We start from the raw sequence: 12,443 nt of genomic DNA, 5'->3' as shown, positions 1-12,443 counted from the left end.
CGATTCCTAGGCCTGTTCTCTTTGTACTCTGCCTTTATGGGGCAGCCATAGTGGATTCTCCTAAGGCTCCACTATCTAAACTGTCACGCTTAGTGGTACTTCTCAGGGTGCCATGGTATTTATGTGACAAGAGGGTTGGAAACATTGAAGCGTGATAGAAACGGGATCAGGGATTTTGAGCTGGAAGGAACCTTAAGAGATTGTCTTCTAATCTCACTGTCATCTTATAAATGAGAAAACTAAGAGAGGTCCAGGAAAGGTAAGTAATGACCCCCATGCCACCCAATAGAGTCAAAATTCAAGCCACAGCCTTCTGACTCTGGCTGGGGGGGGGGGGCGGTGTTGAGATTCCAGCGTCCCTGGGAGGTCAAGATTCCTGTCAGGCATGGCACATGGACATGAGCATGAGCATGGACATGGTCATGGAAAAATTGAACTCCCTGATTACAAACAGTGGAAGATAGAAGGAACACCACTCCAACGAGTCCAGGAGAGGTTGGCTAAGCAAGGTCTCAGGGATCCATGGGGCCGCAATGAAGCTTGGCGATACATGGGTCGTTTTGGAAAACCTCCTACTTTATGGGCTGCTTTGTCAAGAGGATTCAAATGGAGTTTTGGAGCATTTTTATTAGCTGTCGGAGTGGAATATTTCCTGATTGCTCCAAAGAATGAGGAGGAACATGCTTCTAAACACTGAAGTTAAGACATAGAGGAGTCATAGCTAATTATTTAAAGTGAATGTTTGCTGTTCTGTCATTTGCTTACTTGCCATGTTAAAAGATTAATATTAAAATTTCACTTGGTAAAAAAAAAATTCAAGCCACAAGTTCTTTAATGCCATATCTCTTCCATTTGCTCCCACTTTCTCCTCTAATATAAGGTATCCCCCTCCACTTCCTCTCCCTCATCTCCAAGGGCTTCATAAACATTAACTGAATTCCTCTGCCAGGCTCCCTAAAAGGAAGAATCTAAGCAGGTCGCAGAAAAGCATATGAATCTGGAAAACAAGAGACCTGATCTAATTTTGGAAAAGCTTAATGACTTTGGAAAGGTATTTGCAAGATCAGATAAAAGTCTTACTCCCATTTTGCCTTCGTTTTGGTTTTTTTCCTCCCTTAGCCCAGCCAAAATTCCACTCTTTCTTAAAGGCCTAGCTCAGAATCGTCCCACCCTCTCCAGCCTTCCCTGTCCATCCTAGTCTTCACTGACCTATCCATGTACAAAATCTTTCCAGTGATCTTTCCAATCAATAAATAAACATTTATTAAACACCTGTTATGCATCACGTACTGTGCTAAGCATTTCCAAGAGGAAAGAGTGCTATATTTGGAGTCAGAGAATCTAGGTTTGAGCTCTAGCTCTCTTTATTCCCCCCAATAACTCTGGGAAAGTCACAGAGCCAGAACCATGACTACGAATTCCACACCTAAGGCAAATTCAATTGAGCTGGGAGGTTGGAAGAAGTCTAAGGTATGACCTCTCATGTATTGTTGAGGTAAACAAGAGACAAAGACCATAGGGTCAAGGAAGTTAAAGACTTAGATCTAGGTGTCTGAACATAAATGGATATTGGATTACATAAGAACATTGTGAGCTACATGCTAGACCTTTTTGAGCAAGAGAGTAAGTTAGAGATCCATAGATTATAGCAACAAGAAATTGGATCAGATGGGTGAATTTGAAAGAAGAGCTGGTCACTGAATGATGGTGGAAAGGGGAAGATCTGAAAGTAGCAGTGGGGAGCCAAGAGTATGCTGACTCTGACAGGCAAGAGATATGTCTTCAGAAAAAAGCTAGGTTTTTATGATTGCCAGTAGACAGAAGGAATGTGACAAGAAGCTCTCAAGTATGAATGGAGACTTGTTAACAGTAGATGGGCAATAGAAATGAAGGGCAGAGGAGAATACAAACTGAGGGGGGAAAAGACCGAGCTATATAGCGATAAGAGTGTCAGGACAGAAAAATAGGCATGTGGTGTACTAAACAGAATGCTGAATTCAGAGTCAGAAAGACCTAGATTTGGGGGCCCTAGTTATGTTACCTAGAACTAGTCACTATAACTCTAAGACTCAGCTTCCTCATCTCAAAATGTTGTGATTAAACATCAAAAGATCAAACAAAATAATATATGTAAAGCACTTTGCAGACTTTGAAGTGTTATATCAATATAAACTATAAGCAGAGGAAGAGGGTTTCAAAGGTAAGGGGGGGAAGGTTGGTGACCCAGGGAAGACAGTTCAACTGCAGGCACAATCGGGAAGTAGAGAGGTGAAGTTTCATCTCCTGTTGCTTTGATCCCAAGCTCTGCTGACAAGCCCAAGTGCCCTCATCCTCTCCCAAAACCATCTTTCTTCCTAACTCCCAAAGCAGCATGGGCCAGCAAAAGACTTCAAAGTATAATGTGTGGGGACAGTAGTCTTTACATTACAATAAAGGAGAAGGCAGCAGGTCCCTGAAACAAAGCCTTAAATGTCTCATTAGAGCTACAGCAATGCATTGTGATCTCTCTGGGCCACAGTTTCCTCATCTGTAAAATGAGGAAATTAGATTCGATAATCTCTAAATTCTGTTCCCATTATAAACTTGTGATTTCTTTTCTGAACTCCTACAGTATTTATAATCAATACCATAAAATTAAACTTATAACAATTAAATCCTAGTTTTTATTGTTCTCATTGAGTCTCAGTCTACCCATCTAGAAAATGACAGGGTTGGACTGGGATGAGAGAATGTTAGAGGTAGAAGGGACCATAGAAATCTTTTAGCCCAACTCTTTCATGTCTGAAAGGAAAGAAGAAAAAGGAAGACAGCCACCCAAGGTCACTATGCTGGGTTTACCCAGCATAGCCAAAATTCAAATTCAGATACTCTCACTCCAAATCCAGAGTTCATGTCACTCTGCAGGAATTTGTAACCTGGTGGCCTCTGGTGAAGCCAATGGACCACTTCTCCAAATAATGTTTTTAAATGGACAAAACAAAATAAATAGACTTACAAAGGAAATCTAAGGATAGTGCAAGTACAGATGCCTTTTTTTCCTTCCCCATCCAGATTTACAGTCCCTCTGAAATCTATCCCCTGACCAAAGGACGTCAGATTAAAAAATCCAGCAGCTCTATCTATCTCCCTCCCCACCTTCCCCTGCTGCCTTGCTAAGGTCCTTGCTGACTAAGCATTTGTTCATTTTCAGTCCTTCTATTAGTCTTCTTTGCCTAGGACAATATTATAAATACCTTGAAGGCTGAGACTATTTGTTATTCATCTTTCTTTACTCTACAACACTGAGCCCTGCAGATCACATAGTAGGTACTTGTGGACTTTGTGATTAATCAAACAATCATCTCTCTCCCACGTGGAGCACTGGACTTTGCATGTAATAAGTTGCCATCAAATATTAGATAATTGGATGAAGTTCCTTTTTGGTTTGCACCTCTCCTATGCACTTACATTATATTGCACATTCCAGTTTTTGGTACACGTTTTATCTTCCTGCTAGACTGTAAGCACCATGAGGGAGATATGGTTCTCATCTAGACTCTGAATCTCCATCTCCTCTAGAACCATCTCATGCTGGACATGTAAGGGAAGGATTCAGGGAAAGAGCCATAACTGGGGGAGAGGGGGCATCCAGGGGACATGGGCTCCCACTGACTTCCATAGCATAGTTTAGGCTAATTTACTTTCTAAAGGCCCACTTCTTAAATAGGCTCAGAATGAATTATTTATACCAGCTGGTGTGATGGGCAGCTTTTCTGATCATGTGACTTGGTTCCTTGTTCTCTGGCCATGTGGTCACAAAAGATCTTTGAGGACTGAGTCTGCTTCACTTATCTCCTATAATCAAATGATACCAGAAAACAAGATTAAAACACACCAAACTCCATTTCAAAAAGAAACTCCATATTAAAGTCAATTGGGCCTGGAGTCGGGAGACCTGGACTGTAATCTTCCAACTCTGTTACTGACTTTGTGACATTGAACAAGTTCCTTTATCTTTCTGAGCCTCAGTTTCCTCATTTGCAAAACTGAGAAAATCACATTTGCATTGATTACTCTTGGGTTCTTATGGGGAACAAACATAAAGAAATTTGTAAACAGTAAATATGAGTTCTACCCCCCAGAGTACATTACCAATAAGCAATAAGGGGCTTATGTGCAGATTGAATAAGCTAATAATGGTATAATAAATGTTGTGAAAGCCTAAGAAAAACAAAATATCCACTTCTACCACAATTGAAATTCTATCATTAGAGGTTAATTCCTTTGTGTCAAACACTGTTCTCTCCTTGCAAATTTTCCTACAAAATGTAAATGCCCTTGAGAGTGATAATACACTAAACCCCCAATATCTTAACAGAAATGGGAGCATCTAATTGATTTTTTCCTCCGCAAGAGACAGGGGCAACAAGAAAGCACAGGGTAGGCAGGGGCAAGAGGAGGAAAGGAACAGTTAACAGGAGGGAAAGGGCAAAATAGAGACCCCAAAGAAAATTTCATCACAACTCCTCAGTCTGTTTCATCTTTTGATAAATGGGGTTAATTATACTCCTACTATATATCTCACTGAGTAGTCATCACTAAATTATTTTTTAAACATTAAAGGCCTATGGAAATGTGAACTGTTTACTAAACTCCTTTCACCCTTCTCTCCCCACCTCCCTCCTTTCTTCCTCATTTCTCTCCCTGTTCCTTCTAGTCTTTTCCCCTCTCTCTCCTGCCTCTCCCTCCTTCTCTCTTCACCTTCTCTCCTCTCCTTTTCTCCCTTCCCTTCCCTTCACCTTCCTCCTTCCTTTTCTCTCCTCTCTAGGGACTCCTTTATCCTCTTCTCTCCCTCTCCCCCTCTTCTTTCCTCTCCTCTCTCCCTCACCCTCTCCCTCTTTCTCTTTGCCTCTTTCTCCTCCTCTTCTCTCCTCCCAATAGCCTTTTCTCTCTCTACTCACACATATTTATCTGTCTCTTCCTCTACCCACCCCTCTATCTCACCCTCCCTCTCCTAGATGGGAGGCTGGGAATTTAAACCCCTCCTCTCCTTCCCCTCAACCACCACTTATTCCCTAGGGGAGACAAGGCCTCACAGAATACCACACTCTATCAGCCCCTCTGGCCAACACACTTGTTCACTGTTGATGAGCTCCTAAGGGAGTGTCATCCAGCTCTTCTCAGTCATAGGGGATCCCATAAATAAATAACATACAGATTGTAAAGACAAACTCAGGAAAATCATACCAATTTAAGACAAGTAGCTGACCCCATCACCCTTTAATGGCATCTACCAAGCACAATGTGGCATGAGTAGCAAGGGTCAGGAGCTCCTCACTAACTTTCTCTTGTCCATTTACTGGGTCATTCACAGTCACAAAGGGCAAGTAAAGTATGGACCTTATCAGTTTTTAATTTCTCTGGTTGGTGTCAGTTTACTTCATTGTCTCTATTGCTGTCTGGGGAGTGGGAGAGAAGAGGTTTGTTTCTGGTAGAAGGGAATAAAGGAATCTTTTCCCTTCTTTTGGGGAAGAAGAGAATATGACCCCAACATGTGAGGTAACACTAACAATTCAAATTTCTTTTTTTTTTTTTTTTTTGCTTTTTGGAGGGCAATTGGGGTTAAGTGACTTGCCCAAGGTCACAGGGCTAGTTTTTGTGTTAAGTGTCTGAGGCCAGATTTGAACTCAGATCCTCCTGACTCCAGGGATGGTGCTCTATTCACTGCACCACCTAGCCACCCCCACCAATTCAAATTTCTATAGCCTTTAAGTAATACAAAACACTTTCTTCACAACAACCTTATGAAGTGGATAATGCAAGGATTGCTATGCCCATTTTACAGATGAGGAAACTGAGGTTCATGGAGATTAAGTGACTTAGTCACACAGCTAGCTAAACCTCTGATCAAGGATTTGAAGCAAGGGTTCCTGACATCCAGTCCAGTGCTCTTTCCTCTATGCCTCTTCCTGGAACCATTATTGATCCTCTGGGACCTGGAGATGATCCACTATAACTCAAAGTGTGGGTTTTCAGAATACTACATCAGCTACAGGCTCAGGCATATAAGATCTAGGGCAGGAAATTAGAAGACATGAGTTCTAAATCTGACTTATTCATTGATCTTTGGTAGAAATACAACCTCTTTTTTTCTTAAGTTGTCAAATAATGATAGGTAGCAGAAATTGAAATGGCATATAATGTCCATTCTATGGAGTATGATCAGAATTGCCATTCCTTGTTCCAGCTGACTAAGAGAGAGCTTTGGGGCCTGCTTCTGGCCACCTGACTTAGGGCTAAAGGGCATGTACTTTGAGATGACAATAAGTCCCTTTATTGGCAGTGGAGCTACTAATGATTCAGTAGGTATTTAAAGAGGAACTATTGCTCCCTCATATCACTCTCCTTTCTGATTGTGAATAGTGTCATAACTGTTTCAAACTGCTTCCAGGGAGAAGGGATGGGGAAAGGGGTGACTTGCCCCGTCACCCAATCCAACCCCCCTATGGCCATGGGCACAGTTGCTAAAGCATTTGTCAGTCATAGGCAAGTCTTTAATTTGGTCTGGGCTGACTCTTTTGTGTTTATCTTTTCCTGATCTTAGGCCAAAAAATATCTGTCTCAAGAAGGACGTGTCTAGGATTGGAGATGAAAAAATATCCTCGGTCCATTGGGTCAGAATTAAGTCATGTCAGCCAGAGAAAGAAGAGGAGATCCTATCGACTGTTAAAGTCCTATTGAAGAGGATACCCACTGACAAGAGGATGGACCCAAGTGTGGCTGCTTTACCAGTAGACAAATCCTGAGAGTTGTTGGGACAGTGCAGAGCTGTCATGAAATGTAAAATGCTCAGTTATCATTCTTGCAAACTGTTTTATGTGATTATTATAACAGTAGTTATAACTCCTGTTTTTAGTCATTCTATTAATTCACATTATGAGTCTTTTATCTTTAGCATTTCTTTTGTGCATAGAAATAAAATACCCGCCCCATACCTGATTTATATTATACAGTAAGTACCTTTCTATTCTTCTCATTTAAGGAAAAACTGGACATGTCATAACATAAGTCATAAGCACATTTTTCCCCCAAGTGCCAGGATTGGGGTTTAATGAGCCAAAGAATGTGAGAAAGAAGAGCCTAACCCATCTCAGTAAAAGCCAGGCTCCCTTGGGAATGAACCTGATGGCTGAGTCCCAAAACAGGCATCGATCACAGTACACCAACCTCTATAGAGCCAGCAGTCATTCATTAAGGCTAGAACTAGAAGATTAACAAGTTGGAAGACTAGGAGAGAAGAGCAAATGTTTATTGAATCAATGAGCATTCACAATATCCACTAATCAATCAGCACATAGTTATTGAATACCTGATCTGTGCTCAACATTTCATCTCTGAGGTGATGAATGTCACCACCACCCTTAGCCTTAAGAAGTTTTAGAGTCTATTAATCCAAAGCTGTATAGAATCAGTATCCATTGAGTGGTATGGACAGCATGTACTATTTTTTTCCTGCTTTTTGGTTTTGTTTTGGTTTGTTTGCTTTTTGGAAGGGCAAGTGGGGTTAAGTGACTTGACCAAGGTCACATGGCTAGTAAGTGTTACATATTTGAACTCAGGTCCTCCAGACTCCAGGGTTGGTGCTCTATTCACTGCACCACCTTTCCACCCTAACAAGTACTATTTTGATCACTTTGGGTTTGGATGATCAGGGAAGGCTTCATGGAGGAAGTAAGAATTGAGCTGGGCCTTGTAGAACAAGCACAGAATAAATGTAGAGGCAAGGAATAGAGCATTCCAGGCAAAGCAAATATGAAAAAACACATTTAAAGAAGCTAACACCTCCACAAAACACATCTTAATGTGGACTTTTAGTGTTGTAAAATAGACCATAACAGACTTTGAAGTACACTGACAAAAAAACATACAACATTAAGACCCTAGGGCAGCTATTAACACTTCTTCACTGTGGAGGAAGATTGATAGACATTCTTAGTACACATTATAAGCAGGTTTCTTCAAAAACTACAGAAATAATTTTAAAATAAACAGGTATCACTTTCACCAAGCAATATCAAGAGCTGACAACAAATGTAAGACACTGAATCTGTTAGCTACAGCTGAATGTAGCTTACTTCATAGGAGTCTGTGAAATGATTAAAATCCAAGACTGAAATCAAAAAGCTGTCTATGGATGACATCCCCAGGATCTCACCCAATTCTATGTCAATAAAGAAGCATAGGATAAATGGTCAAATCATGCGGGTTTGTTTGTGGGACTGGAGGCATTTGTGATGGCAGTTCAAGACAAGGTCATTGATACCAGAAATTATAGAAAGCTTATCCTTAAGGGGTCCAGACTCAGTGATTAAAGTAGAATATGCAAGGAAACAGTAGAAATTGTGCAAGATATCATTGCAAGCTATAAAAATATAGCATTCACCAAATATGTAGCAAGATATGACCTAGAAGCTCATTACTTATCATAAACTGACATAAAGATTATGAAATTTCTTGAAGTCATCGACCAATAAACTATACAACCAATAAACTTTATCAGAGATCAAATAATTGCCTACAATCTTTTAGTTATAACGTTGATTCAAAAACTTTAGAACATTTTAGTGTTATTGATTTCTTCATCTATAAATCAGGGCTAATACTAGCACATATATCATAAGGTTGTTGTAAGAATCAAATAAAATAAAATAGATAAAAGGAAAGCATTTTGCAAATCTTATGTAAATGCTAAAGTATTCATGGCTTATATTGCTAAAAAATCTACAAATACCATATTATATGTATATACACATATATACAGAATGTTACTGTGACCAGCTTTTAAGGTTCTGATTACACAGTATAGTGAACACTATTTATTCAGTATCAAGGCAAAACATTCACAGAAAGTCAAGGTACAGCATTCACAATATTACAACTTATCACAGAAAATCACAATATAGGTATTCACAACAGCTTATCATTAAAATGGTCACATAGTTTTCACCAACGTGGTCACAATATTTAGAACAAAGAATAATCATCTCAAAGTACAATAGTCAAAGTCTTCCACTCATGGGGCACACTAACAACTACTAAGTATCATTAATCACTAAGCACAAATCATTAGAAAATACACAAACCCTCCACCCCTAGGTCACTAGTAAACTACAATTTCATCATTACTCAGTACTCACAGAGAGGTCTTTTCATCTTGACTTGGGGCAGGTTCTCAGATTCCCTGGATCGCCTTACATGGTCCCAGATTCTACCTGGATTCACCAGACTGTCACCTGGGTTCAATGGCAGACAGCTCCCAGTTCCTTGTCCAGCTCTCTGGGTAGGTCCTGCTCCACACTGAAGTTCACAGGGTATAGTTTATCCCAAATCCTTCACAATTTCTGCTCCCAGGAATTCAAGGCTCAACCAAGCCACAAACAGACAAAGTCCCTGCATCTGGGTCATTCTTCCTCAGTCTTCTGCAGCTCATTCAAAAAATCAGAATCACCTTATCCAGCCTGGGGGGAAGGGGCTCCTGGGCTCCTGTTCAGAAGAAGCTCCACCACCATTAGTTTCTCAGGAAATTCTGGCTCAGTTCTCAATTCTCTTTTTTGTAGCTGCTCTGCCTCCAGATTCTTGTCCCAAGAAATTCTGACTGGTCCCTTCCTGGGGCTTTTCCTTATATACACACAGCATTAGCTTCCTGTTCAGCCAACCCCTTCCCGTTATGTCAGGAACAGGAGACAGGAGTTCATATCTTCTGTTTCCCCAACAGAGGCTTGAACAGTTACTAAGTGCTAAGTACCTGCTACCTTTGCTTAACTTGAAACAAGATGCTAAGTACCTGCTTACTTGCCAATACAAAAAGGGGTCTTCAAATTCAAATTACATTACCATTATAGTTTCCTGAGTAGCAAAAATGTGGACCAAAAATATTCCCAGGAGGATATAAAACAACTTACTATCAAAACAGTGATCACAGAACAAATAGCCTAAAGATACACTGTTGATCAAGCCTTTGCCTCAGTTCCACATTCATGGCTTATTCATGTACTACATCCATAAAAATTTAAGAACATTTTGATTATATATTACCACAAAAATACACATAATTTCTAAGTTACATGAAACAAAATGATATAGATAGATACACACACACACACACACACACACACACACACACCATACACATCTTTTGGCCTATCTGCTATTGCACTTATACAAGGTATATTTTCAGAGGATAAGTAGAAATATCTACCAGAGTCCCCTTGCCATGGAGGATGATAGAACTCTAGCCCTAGGTCAGCATTGAGGTCTTTGTATAGGGGAATATAGTCAGATCTCAACAGTGCTAACACTAGCAAAGCAGCAGTCAGATCTAGACAAAATGGGGCAATGTCCCTGGTACTGAGCAAGTAGGGCTGAGCCCCTATGGGCATGGAAGCTGTCAGTGGTATGGGTAGCAATGCCAGCCCCAGCTGAAGTAACAGTGGACAGCAGCACTAGCACCAGCAGCAATGACTTTGGGCAGTAGCAGTGGCCCAAGTGACAATGGGCAATAAAGCGGGTCCCTGTGGCATAAGAATGAACCATGGCATGAGCCCCAGTAGAGTGGCCACTGGCATGGTCAGTACAAAAGACATTTAGCAAAGGCCCAGCATAGACCTTTGCTTTCTGTGGTCTGGAACTGAGGAGCCCTGGACCCCTCTACATTATTACCAGTACAGTATTCAGTGGTATTTGGATGGCAAAGGGGTTCTCCATTGATAGGATGTGGTTTGTCCAAGTTACTCTGGCAGTGGCAGTGGAGAGTGGAGTGTGAAGTGGCAGGAGAATGAGAAGAGTCATGGACCCTGGCTAAATGTACTGATACCAAGCCTAGCTCCTTGCTTCATGTAATCAGAGATTGATAAGACTCTTCCACATTGTTACCAATATAGTGCACACTGATCCTTGGACAACTTCTTCCTAGGGAGGGAAAAGGACAGAAAGAAAATAAGCATTTATTTAGTGCCTATGTATCAGGCACTATGCTAAGCACTTTACAAACATTATCTCATTTGATCCTGACAACAATACTGTTGATAGGTGCTACTATTATACCCAACAAATTAGGAACCTGAAGTTAATAGAGCATAAGTGGTTTGCCCACAGCTAAGAGGTATTTAAGGAGGGACTTGAATTCTGATCTTCCTGATTCCAATTCCCATATTCTATCGATGGTACCGTCAGGAGAACTACCATGAACTGCAAAGATTTGTCATCACATGGACCAAATTGTTTGTATTCATTACTTGATCTTTCCAAGGGAGAAGGGGAGGTTTAGAGTTTATCCCATATTTGTTCACTCTAGAAGTCATTACAATTGCCTAATATCTTTTGTTTTTATGATTTTCCTTCTTTCATTTTTCTTTTTCAGTGCTATCTATATAAGGCTTCTCACATTCCCTAAACTTAGAACTGTCTTTTTAATTTTAGTTCTAAAGCCACACAGGGTAAAAATTCCTCTAGACAAACGACCCCAAGGGTTGTGGTATGGTAGTGAAACCAGAGTGAAATACTTCATAGGATGAGCCAGATCTTTTCCATAATAAGTGCTTTTCTTAAATTTTAATTGGCTCTGGAAATTAAGGCTCAGGCCACTGATATTGCTTCTGGATCAACTGAGTTCAAAAAGCCATGAGTAATGCCATCTGGGCTCTGAGACTTCAGACCATCAGATCAAAAAATAACCAAACCCAAGAAACTCTGCTCAGCTAAATGAATTGCATCCTTGATGATATCCTTTGCCTATTCTGAATGTTCTTCCCCTGCTATGGGTAACTAAACCTTCTTTTGCTTGTAGGTGAACTGCCAAGAGTTTCATTTTGTTCACATCTCAAACATGAACTAACAGACCAGCTTTATCAGTCCAAGTCTACTACAATAGCTTAATACTTTTCTTCAACTACAAAAATAATTTATTTTATCCACCTGTGCAATAGTCTATAGAATGTTGAATACTAAAGAATAAAAGCATCATAGAGACTTGTACTAAGATCATATCTATCTGAACCTCATTTAAAAAGATAATAATAATAATAATACTCGACATTTACATAGCACATTGAGATTTTTAAAATTATACATATGTATGTGATATATATATATTATGTGTATATATACACATATACACATATGTATATGCAATCTCATTTGATCCTTGATAGTGTATTCTACACCATTTCTTACAGAAATCCTCAAAAGTAACATTCTACAACCCTTTCTTATACTTATCTATCACCAGGGGTATGCTGGTAAATATTTAACAACTGACTCTCAAGGGGAAAAAATATACACATGATACACTTTTAACTTTAATTAGTATTATGAACATTTCCCCTCTCATTTCTTAAACCTAAAAAATCAACAAAACAATCAATAAAACTCTGGCTTGTAGCATTTACTGATTTCTGAGGTGAAAA

General features: G+C 40.0%; 1 pseudogene; it reads left to right on the top strand.

Moving 5' to 3' along the window:
* The first annotated feature begins 318 nt into the window (after positions 1-318).
* Positions 319-814, top strand: LOC138173853 (NADH dehydrogenase [ubiquinone] 1 beta subcomplex subunit 3 pseudogene; annotated as a pseudogene).
* Positions 815-12,443: the final 11,629 nt, after the last annotated feature.

The sequence above is a fragment of the Petaurus breviceps genome, unplaced genomic scaffold, assembly GCF_028583685.1.
Source record: "Petaurus breviceps papuanus isolate PSGF00001 unplaced genomic scaffold, PetGlider_PUasm1.0 66, whole genome shotgun sequence".
Taxonomy (NCBI): Eukaryota; Metazoa; Chordata; class Mammalia; order Diprotodontia; family Petauridae; genus Petaurus; species Petaurus breviceps.
This window is presented reverse-complemented; position numbering and strand designations above follow the sequence as displayed.